The sequence below is a fragment of the Oncorhynchus tshawytscha genome, linkage group LG02 (genome assembly GCF_018296145.1).
Source record: "Oncorhynchus tshawytscha isolate Ot180627B linkage group LG02, Otsh_v2.0, whole genome shotgun sequence".
In the NCBI taxonomy this organism is placed as follows: Eukaryota; Metazoa; Chordata; class Actinopteri; order Salmoniformes; family Salmonidae; genus Oncorhynchus; species Oncorhynchus tshawytscha.
The window spans coordinates 42,887,416-42,898,508 of record NC_056430.1 but is presented as its reverse complement, the minus strand read 5'-3'; the positions used below and the strand labels follow the sequence as shown (position 1 = coordinate 42,898,508).

The window sequence follows — 11,093 nt, the reverse complement described above, 5'->3', positions numbered from 1 at the left end:
GGGAGGTGACGTGTCACATTTTACGGCTCTTCCTTTTCTGGGATCCCTCTGAGCAATGGCGCTAGAGCCTGGGAGATCTATTAAAAAGGGAACAGTCTAGCAATTTCAGCAATTGTGGTTTCATCTCACTTAGAGCTCTCAACATGAAGAAAAAAACTAAATCATTTTGTAGAATTGAAACAACCATTCCTCTTGGTCACAGAGGGAGAAAAACACATTGTGCGTAAGGCTGAAGTTGTAACAAGTCTGCAGACATTTAAATGTTGTCTCTGCATCGCTCAGAGGATGCTTGGCAGAAAATGCTCGGTCGTCAGCCATATAAAAATGGGGCCAAATTTGGCCTGTCACTAAATATGTCCATATTTTACTATACAGTGATATCTTATAGTAAGTCTTTATAATTTCATTGTTACTCTATTTATAAAGCATTTCAGGTCATTTCAAGCCCTATTCCCCCACTTTTGAATAGAATATTCAAGGAAGGCCCCACATTTTTTTTTAAATCCAAGACACCAGTCATAGACTTCTCTCTGCTACAGGACAGCAAGCAGTATCGAAGCGCCAAGACTTGCCTAGTTAATAAAAACTTTATTTTACACAAATAAAAGTCCAGGTCCAAAAGGCTCCTTAACAGCTTCTACCCCCAACACTGCTGAACAATTAATCAAAATGGCCACCTTAGCAGAATGTGTACTCCGAGCATGCGCTGACCAACTGGCAAGTGTCTTTGACATTTTCAACCTCTGACAGAGTAATACCTACATCTTTCAAGCAGACCACCATAGTCCCATGTGCCCAAGAAAGCAAAGGTAACCTGCCTAAATGACTACCGCCCCGTAGCACTCACGTCTGTAGCCATGAAGTGCATTGAAAATATTGGTCATGGCTCACAACACCGCCATTATCCCAGAAACACTAGACCTACTCCAATTCGCATACCGCCCCCACAGATGATGCACTCTATTGCACTCCACAATGCCCTTTCCCACCTGGACAAAAGGAACACCTTGGTGAGAATGCTGTTCATTGACTACAGCTCAGCGTTCTGCACCATAGTGCCCACAAAGACCATCTCTAAACTAAGGACCCTGGGATTTAAACACCTCCCTCTGCAACTGGATCCTGGACTTCCTGATAGGTAATGGTAGGCAACAACACATCTACCACGCTGATCTTCAACACTGGTGCCCCTCACGGGTGCTTGCTTAGTCCCCTCCTGTACTCCCTGTTCACCCAAGACTGTGTGGCCAAGCATGACTCCAACACCATCATTAAGTTTGCTGATGACACAACAGAGACGCGTACAAAGCTCTCCCTCACCCTCCATTTGGTAAATCCGACCACAACTCTATCCTCCTGATTCCTGCTTACAAGCAAAAAATAAAGCAGGAAGCACCAGTGACTTGGGATATAAAAAAATGGTTAGATGAAGCCGATGCTAAACTACAGGACTGTTTTGCTATCACAGACTGGAAAATGTTCCGGGATTCTTCCGATGACATTGAGGAATACACCACATCAGTCACTGGCTTTATTAATAAATGCATTGAGGACGTCGTCCCCACAGTGACTTTACGTACATACCCCAATCAGAAGCCATGGATTACAGGCAACATTTGCACTGAGCTAAAGGGTAGAGCTGCCGCTTTCAAGGTGCGGGACTCTAACCCGGAAGCTTACAAGAAATCCTGATATGCCCTGCGACGAACCATCAAACAGGCAAAGTGTCAATACAGGGCTAAGATTGAATCATACTACACCGGCTCTGACGCTCGTCGGATGTGGCAGGGCTTGCAAACTATTACAGACTACAAAGGGAAGCACAGCCGCGAGTTGCCCAGTGACACGAGCCTACCAGACGAGCTAAACCACTTCTATGCTCGCTTCGAGGGAAGCAACACTGAGGCATGCATGAGAGCATCAGCTGTTCCGGATGACTGTGTGATCACGCAATCCATAGCCAGCGTGAGTAAGACCTTTAAACAGGTCAACATACACAAGGCTGCGGGGCCAGATGGATTACCAGGACGTGTGCTCAGGGCATGTGCTGACCAACTGGCATGTGTCTTCACTGACATTTTCAAAATGTCCCTGATTGAGTCTGTAATACCAACATGCTTCAAGCAGACCACCATAGTCCCTGTGCCCAAGAACACAAAGGCAACCTGCATAAATGACTACAGACCTGAAGCACTCACGTCCGTAGCCATGAAGTGCTTTGAAAGGCTGGTAACGGCTCACAACACCATTATCCCAGAAACCCTAGACCCACTCCAAGTTGCATACCGCCCAAACAGATCCACAGATGATGCACTGTATTGCACTCCACACTGCCCTTTCCCACCTGGACAAAAGGAACACCTTGGTGAGAATGCTATTCATTGACTACAGCTGGATCCTGGACTTTGACGGGCCGCCTCCACGTGGTAAGGGTTGGTCGCTGCACATCTGCCACGCTGATCCTCAACACTGGAGCTCCTCAGGGGTGAGCGCTCAGTCCCCTCCTGTACTCCCTGTTCACCCACGACTGCATGGCCAGGCACGACTCCAACACCATCATTAAGTTTTCAGACGACACAACAGTGGTAGGTCTGATCACCGACAACGACGAGACAACCTATAGGGAGGAGGTCAGAGACCTGGCCGGGTGGTGCCAGAATAACAACCTATCACTCAACGTAACTTAGACTAAGGAGATGGATTGTGGACTACAGGAAAAGGAGCACTGAGTACGTCCCCATTCGCATCGGCGGGGCTGTAGTGGAGCAGGTTGAGAGCTTCAAATTCCTTGGAGTCCACATCAACAACAAACTAGAATGTTCCAAACTCACCAAGACAGTCGTGAAGAGGGCACGACAAAGCCTATTCCCCTTCAGGAACCTAAAAAGATTTGGCATGGGTCCCGAGATCCTCAAAAAGGTTCTACAGCTGCAACATCGAGAGCATCCTGACCGGTTGCATCACTGCATGGTACGGACCAGTACGTCACTGGGCAAAACTGCCTGCCATCCAGGACCTCTACACGAGGCGATGTCAGAGGAAGGCCCTAAAAATAGTCAAAGACCCCAGCCACCCCAGTCATAGACTGTTCTCTCTACTACCGCATGGCAAGCGGTACCAGAGCGCCAAGTCTAGGACAAAAAGGCTTCTCAACAGTTTTTACCCCCAAGCCATAAGACTCCTGAACAGGTAACCAAATGGTTACCCGGACTATTTGCATTGTGTGCCCCCCCAACCCCTCTTTTACGCTGCTGCTAGTCTCTGTTTATCTAAAATGCATAGGCACTTTCACTATACATTCATGTACATACTACCTCAATTGACCCGACCAACCAGTGCTCCTGCACATTGGCTAACCGGGCTATCTGCATTGTGTCCCACCACACGCCAACCCCTTTCTTTACGCTACTGCTACTCTGTTAATCATATATATGCAGTCACTTTAACCATACTTGGATGTACATACCTCAAAAAGCCTAACTGGTGTCTGTATAAAGCCTTGCTACTCTTATTTTCAAATGTATTTTTACTGTTTTATTTCTTTACTTACCCACACACATTTTTGACACTATTAGTTGAGCCTGGATGTAAGCATTTCACTGTAAGGTTGTATTCAGCACACGTGACAAATAAACTTTGATTTGAGTCGATGGCCTGATCACCAACAAGGATGAGACAGCCTTTAGGGAGGTCAGATACCTGGCAGTGTGGTGCCAGGACAACAGCTCCCTCAACGTGAGCAAGACAAAGGGGATTATCCTGGACTACAGGAAAAGGAGGGCCGAACACCCCCCCCCCATTCACTTTGAAGTGGCTGTCGTGGAGCAGGTTGAGCGCTTCAGGTTCCTTGGTGTCCACATCACCAACAAACTAACATGGTCCAAACACACCAAGACAGTCGTGAAGAGGGCACGACAACACCGTTACCCCGTCAGGAGACAAAAAGATTGGGCATGGCTCCCCAGATCCTCAAAACGTCCTACAGCCACACCATCAAGAACATCCTGCCCGGTTGTCTCACCATCTGGTATGGCAATTGCTCGGCATCCGACCATAAGCCACTACAGAGGGTAGTGAGTATGGCCCATATATCACTGGGGCCAGGCTTCCTGCCACCCAAGACCTATATACTAGGCGGTGTCAGAGGAAGGCCCCACATTTTTTTTAAATCAAAGACACCAGTCATAGACTTCTCTCTGCTACAGGACAGCATCAGAGCGCCCAGTTAATAAAAACTTTATTTTACACAAATAAAAAGTCCAGGTCCAAAAGGCTCCCTAACAGCTTCTACCCCCAACACTGCTTAACAATTCATCAAAATGGCCACCTGGACTATTTACATCGACCCCCCACCTTTTGTTTTTAATGCTGCGGAGCTATGCATAAGTCACTTTACCCCCCCCCATCTACATGTACAAAATACACCAATTAACCTTTCTCCCTCTTTCTCCCTCTATTTTATTGTGTTACTTTTAGTAAATATTTTCTTAACCATTTCTTGAACTGCATTGTTGGTTAGGGGCTTGTAAGTAAGCAGTCTACGGTAAGGGCTACACCTGTTGTATTCGTCGCATGTGACAAATATGTTTTTTTACGCCCTATGGTAGGAGAGGGGGCTATCGGCTAGGCCACCAAAGCTATGGTCCGTGCACCACCTATATTCCAGAGTTCAACCTTTTCACTTAAGATTGGAAATATGCATTTTAAACCATTTCATCTGCATTTTATATTTAAAGTAAAGAGTATTTTGATTCAATAGAGAAGGAGCATGCCACTAGTTTTTCCACACATAATACATTATTGCAACAGTTGGTAGAAAATTGTTTGTCAGATGACAGAAGCGGAACGCTGTTTGGCTAGCAGCCACAAGTAAACTGGCTTACAATGAAAAGGCAAGATTTATTTTTTTGCAAAAAATCATGAATGTCCATCAATTTCTAATGTTTATGATAGCACGTAGCCAGCTACATTAATCAATGTTTTGCTTGTAGATAATCTTGCATTTGAACTTTCTACCAGAGAAAAACACCTGAGGAAATGACCCGCTGGTGATCCAATGAGAGCAAATTTCATACAAGTGGAGAAGTGCAACTGTAGCACAAAACTACTCCTTTTACATTCATGAGTTGTAACAAACCCTGACTAAAGTTGAAGCATTTTAGATCTGCAATTACAAAAATGCAGCCAGATGTGTTCTAGCATATCTTTTTTGCATGAAGAACACAGAATCCTGCATTAACTCAACCTCTGGTGACACAAAAGTTGTTAAATAATTTCATTTTCAAATAACCAAATCACAGGGGATTTTTCGATCTACAGTCCACAAGCTGTGTAGCTGAGAGAATACAGGCACCAACAGCACATACCCATATTAGATGCAGACACAACACTTCAATGAGATTTAAAATAGAATGAAAGTTGTTTTCTAACAAACCATTTACTGTAGTTAACTGATAGGCAGTAATACAAATAGTATTTCTGGAAAGAATTTAATTTACAAAATCAAATGTCATTCATATTATATTCTAAGGCATACACAGATCAGCTACTCCCCATTCACCTCTTCTTGTCGTCGTTTCAGAGGAATAATGTAGAGTCCGTTCTTCGCTTCTTTCAGTCTCCACCATCGACCAAGCCTGAAAACCACCATTTTAACAAAGACAGACGGTTGACAAAACAGAGCTAATGCATGAATAAAGTTATGAGTAAAATTATGCAGTACATAAGATGCCATTTAATCTTGTAATAAGGAAAGTAGGTAATGCCATCACTGCCACTGAGGCAGTCTTAAGGATTTGAGGGTGAAATAACAGTGCCACCAAGTGGACAACAGTCCTCATGGCAACTACTTCCATACAGAATACTGAAAACAGGTGTGTTTAAAGAAAGGGTAGACACTGATTACATGGTCAATCAAGAAGTCAGTCTATAATGCTAGTAAGTATTCTCTGGGTTATATCTCTGTATGACAGGCAAGTAGGTGGGTACCTACCTGTGCTCCTGTCCTACTCCTGCCACCAGGAACTTCCCAGAACTGGAGAACTTTAGACTGTTGACAAAACCAATCTACACAAAAAGAAAACGAATATGCTGTATTGAGAAGACGGATGTTTTAGTGCAGAACAGTCTTACTAGGCAATTCCTCATACACATATATAAATAGGCCCAATGCGTAATGTTTGAATTATAGCCAATGGTGCTACCCACATATTGTTATGCTACACAACACAAGGTGTATTAGGTATGGAGCAGTGTAGCTGGGACTTGCTTACCACAGGGACGCTGAAGAGAGGCTCCAGATGACTGAACCCCTGACCACATTTCCACAGCTGCACCTTAGAGTTGTGGGAACCTGCAGTGACGAGACTACCGTTGTTCAATTACAGAATAATCAATTGGACAAGTAAATACTAGCGGTCAATACCGAAATTATGTCCAAGTCTGCTATGAATGCGAGCATGCTGCTATTCCTACGCACACTACGTAGATTTACAGTATGCATTATAGCAAGGAGGTGGACGTTTGGGGTTGATTGTTAAATAACTCACACAGGGTGAAGTCACTTGTTAAATCCACTTCAAATCAGTGTAGATGAAGGGGAGGTGACAGGTTAAAGGACTTACAATTGAAGTCAGAAGTTTACATACACTTAGGTTGGAGTCACTAAAATTGGAGTCACTAAAATTGGTTTTTCAACCATTCCACAAATTTCTTGTTAACAAATTATTGTTTTGGCAAGTCGGTTAGGACATCTATTATGTGCATGACAAGTAATTTTTCCAACAATTGTTTACAGACAGATTATTTCACTGTATCACAATTCCAGTGGGTCAGAAGTTCACATACACTAAGTTGACTGTGCCTTTAAACAGCTTGTAAAATTCCAGAAAATGATGTCATGGATTTAGAATCTTCTGATAGGCTAATTGACATAATTTGAGTCAATTGGAGGTGTACCTGTGGATGTATTTCAAGGCCTACCTTCAAACTCAATGCCTCTTTGCTTGACATCATGGGAAAAAAATCCAAATAAATCAGCCAAGACCGCAGGAAAAAAAATGGTGTACCTCCACAAGTCTGGTTCATCCTTGGGAGCAATTTCCAAATGCCTGAAGGTACCACATTCATCTGTACAAACAATAGTAAGCAAGTATAAACATCATGGGACCACGCAGCCGTCGTACCACTCAGAAAGAAGACGCGTTCTGTCTCCTAGAGATGAACATACTTTGGCGCAGAAAGTGCAAATCAATCCCAGAACAGCAGCAAAGGACCTTGTGAAGATGCTGGAGGAAACAAGTCCACAAGTATCTATATCCACAGTAAAACAACTATTTCAACATACCCGAAAGGCTACTCAGCAAGGAAGAAGCCACTGCTCCAAAACCACCATAAGAAAGCCAGACTACGGTTTGCAACTGCACATGGGGTCAAAGATTGTACTTTTTGGAGAAATGTCCCCTGGTCTGATGAAACAAAAATAGAACCACTTGGCCATAATGACCATCGTTATGTTTGGAGGAAAAGGGGGAGGCTTGCAAGCCGAAGAACACCATCCCAACTGTGAAGCACGGGGGTGGCAGCATCATGTTGTGGGGGTGCTTTGCTGCAGGAGGGGCTGGTGCACTTCACAAAAGAGATGACATCATGAGGGAGGAAAAGTATGTGGATATATTGAAGCAACATCAAGACATCAGTCAGGAAGTTAAAGCTTGGTCGCAAATGAGTCTTCCAAATGGACAATGACTCCAAGCATACTTCCAAAGTTGTGGCAAAATGGCCTAAGGACAATAAAGTCAAGGTATTAGAGTGGCCATCACAAAGCCCTCCTATAGAAAATGTGTGGGCAGAACTGAAAAAGCGTGTGTGAGCAAGGAGGCCTACAAACCTGACTCAGTTACACCAGCTCTGTCAGGAGGAATGGGCCAAAATTCACCCAATTTATTGTAGGAAGCTTGTGGAAGGCAACCAGAAATGTTTGACTCAAGTTAAACAATGCTACCAAATACGAATTGAGTGTGTAAATTTCTGACCCACTGGGAATGTGATGAAAGAAATAAAAGCTGAAATAAAAAAATTCTGTTATTCTGACATTTCACATTCTAAAAAATAAAGTGTTGATCCAACTGACCTAAGACAGGGATTTTTTACTATGATTAAATGTCAGGAATTGTGAACTGAGTTAAAATGCATTTGGCTAAGGTGTATGTAAACTTCTGACTTCAACTGTATAAGCCTTGAGACATGGATGGTGTATGTGTGCCATTCAGAGAGTGAATTAAATGCCTTTGAATGGTGTATGCTAGTTGGTGCACCGGTTTGTGTCAAGAACTGCAACGCTGCGGTTTATTTTTTACACTCAACAGTTTCCTGTGTGTATCAACTATGGCTCACCACCCAAAGGACATGCAGCCAACTTGGAAACCTGTGGGAAGTTGAGTCAACATGGGTCAGCATTCCTGTGGAACGCTTGACACCTTGTAGAGTCCATACCCCAACAAATTGAGCCTGCTCTGAGGGAAAGGGGTAAAACCTACTAGGAAGGTATTCCTAATGTTTGGCATACTCAGTGTATATTGATTGTTGAATATAAGTTATATCTATGTCAGAACGATAAAAAAATGGCTTTACTTAATTAGAACAGTGCTAACTCTGACAACTCAATATTAGGAAAGAGTTCATGTTTTGTAAACTCAGTGTAGAACTGTGTTATAAAGCTGGTGACTCTCATAGCCGTTGGTACCGGAGGCTACGGTGTCAGTTCTGCAGAGCTGCCACGGCCGCTACCCAGTAGGGCTGCTCCAGTCCTGAGTCGCCATGCCGACCGTGGGCTGCCTTCACCACGCTAAGAGGCTTCTTCTTGTTCACACTCCACAGGGAGACAGAGCTGGAGGGAGGACGAGAGAAAGCTTTTTAGACTAATGAAAACATTTGTAAGGAACCATTCCCTCACAAACTGGTTGCAGAACTGCTAGAGGTGGAGTACGACGACACCTAGTGGAGTATAAATCCACATTTACCCATCATTAGCACCTGTTATCATGTGTTCCTCGTTAATGAGCTGGATACAGTCGATGGAGCCCCTGAGAGAGAATAGCGAAAATGAGTGGGAGGAGCATTAGCAGTATGTTAACACACAAGGATAATAGACACTCTCCGAGACCAACAAAGACTAGGCCTATACAGTGTTGTGAGACTGACTAACACAGAGAAGGAGACCAGGGGGACTCACTCATGGCCATGGAACACTAGCTGGGACTCCTCAGCGATCTTCCACACCCTCACAGTGCGGTCCCTCCCCCCTGCAGTCACACAGCGCTCCCTACTCCCACTGTCCAGCCCTGTGATCACATCCTGGTGTCCAAACCTAGGGAGACACATGGTCAATAAAACACACAAACCACATGCAAAAACATCGATTTTACTATTCAGCTACTTACAGTGTTTCCACATAGGCGTTTTCGTCCACGTTCCACACCTTGATGGAGCGGTCATGAGTAGCACTGTACAAGTCATGGGTGCCCCTCCTGAAGGATAGGCCCTGTGGAGGAGATGGCACCGTTTGTGAAGGTAAATATGAAAGGGTGAGAAAGCAAGAATAAAAGCAGATGGAAAAAATGAATATACGGGAAGGTGTGAAAGGGAGTATATTTTACCGATACTGGGCCTTTATGTCCTGTAAACTTGTACAGGTGTTTACATGTTGCTGCCTCCCAGATCATGATCAACTTATTCATGTCTCCAGTAGCCAGGTATTTGCCATCCGATGATATAGACATTCATAGGACATGGGCCGTATGTCCCACATGGCGATCCTCTGTTCCTTTCCTCCCACCAGCTGTCGTATGAAGTCTCTTACCACTCTCAACATCCCCTGCAGTTAGAGAAGACAACGGGAGAATGTATGAGTAAGTTCACTTTGACTGTGTTGCATTCTAGGTCACATGCAACCGATTTTGAACATCCTATTTCAGTACAACAAACATATTTCAGATTATTTTGGCAAAGAGTGTAAAATGTATTCTCCAGACTCACATTTGATGATGGAGCAGTCTTTGGAAGCGGAAAATACGTATTGTTCATCGGGAGAAATGATCAGACAGGTGACTGGCAGCTTGTGGCCCCTCAACAGACGAATCTCTGACACATCTGGTGGCAGGAGCTAGAGACCATGACAACTTACGCTACGGACCATAGAAACCTCATAGCACAACATGTTCCAATATCCATAATAGTATACCACTTAGAATGCAATATATACATAGTTTCATTCTAAGTAGTAAAAGTGTGAATGATGGGCATGCACAGGGTGCTTTTACGGGAGACAGCAATCAGGTCCATCTCAAAAGACTCCTCCTCTGCCTTCTTTTCTTCTGTTGATAAGACATGACGAACACAAACCAGTCAAGCATCAGATTCATGAAATGTCATTAAAACGTTGACGTTACCCATTTTAGGAGAGCTTTGTTGAAATTGATAATAGGTTTTCAGTAGCTCTTCCCTTACCCTCATCCCTCAATTGGTCGAGGTAAAGTTTAGCTAATCGTAGCTTTTTCTCCTGTGGGGTCTCAAACTCTTCTTCGACATTGGCCCTCCGTTTTCTGTGCAGTGAAAGGCTACATAAAGAAATTGATTCAACTCATGGTTTGTCCACGCATAAAAATAATTCAGTTTGTTAGCCAACTTAGCTAGCCAGCCAGCCAACTACACCTCGAGTAAGTTAGCATGCCCTTCTGTTTCAGAGTCGCTGGAGATTTCTTCATTGTGCTTTGAATTTCGTTTTTTCTTGAGTTTGTTTCCTGTGTCTGTATCATTCTAATGCACCAACACAAACAAACATCAACGATTAAACGAAAGCTACGTGTTAGATAGCATTGTAATACGTAGGTCGCAAACTAAGTGATAGGCTACGTGTGGCTAGTTAACGTTAGCTCCGTACCTTTCGTTTTGAACCTGCTGAATTCTCGTTCTTTTTGAAAACCTTTGGCGGTCCTTTTTTCTTTATAAAGAAAGACGACATGATAAGAATATATAGATTGACTAACTATGACGCACTGTTACAATCTTGACACTAGCTGGCACACATTTCGTCC

The 11,093-nt window shown here is 43.8% G+C and overlaps 1 pseudogene; it reads right to left on the bottom strand.

The window, feature by feature from the left end:
* Positions 1–4,872: 4,872 nt before the first annotated feature.
* LOC112244809 lies at positions 4,873–10,512 on the bottom strand (annotated as a pseudogene).
* Positions 10,513–11,093: the final 581 nt, after the last annotated feature.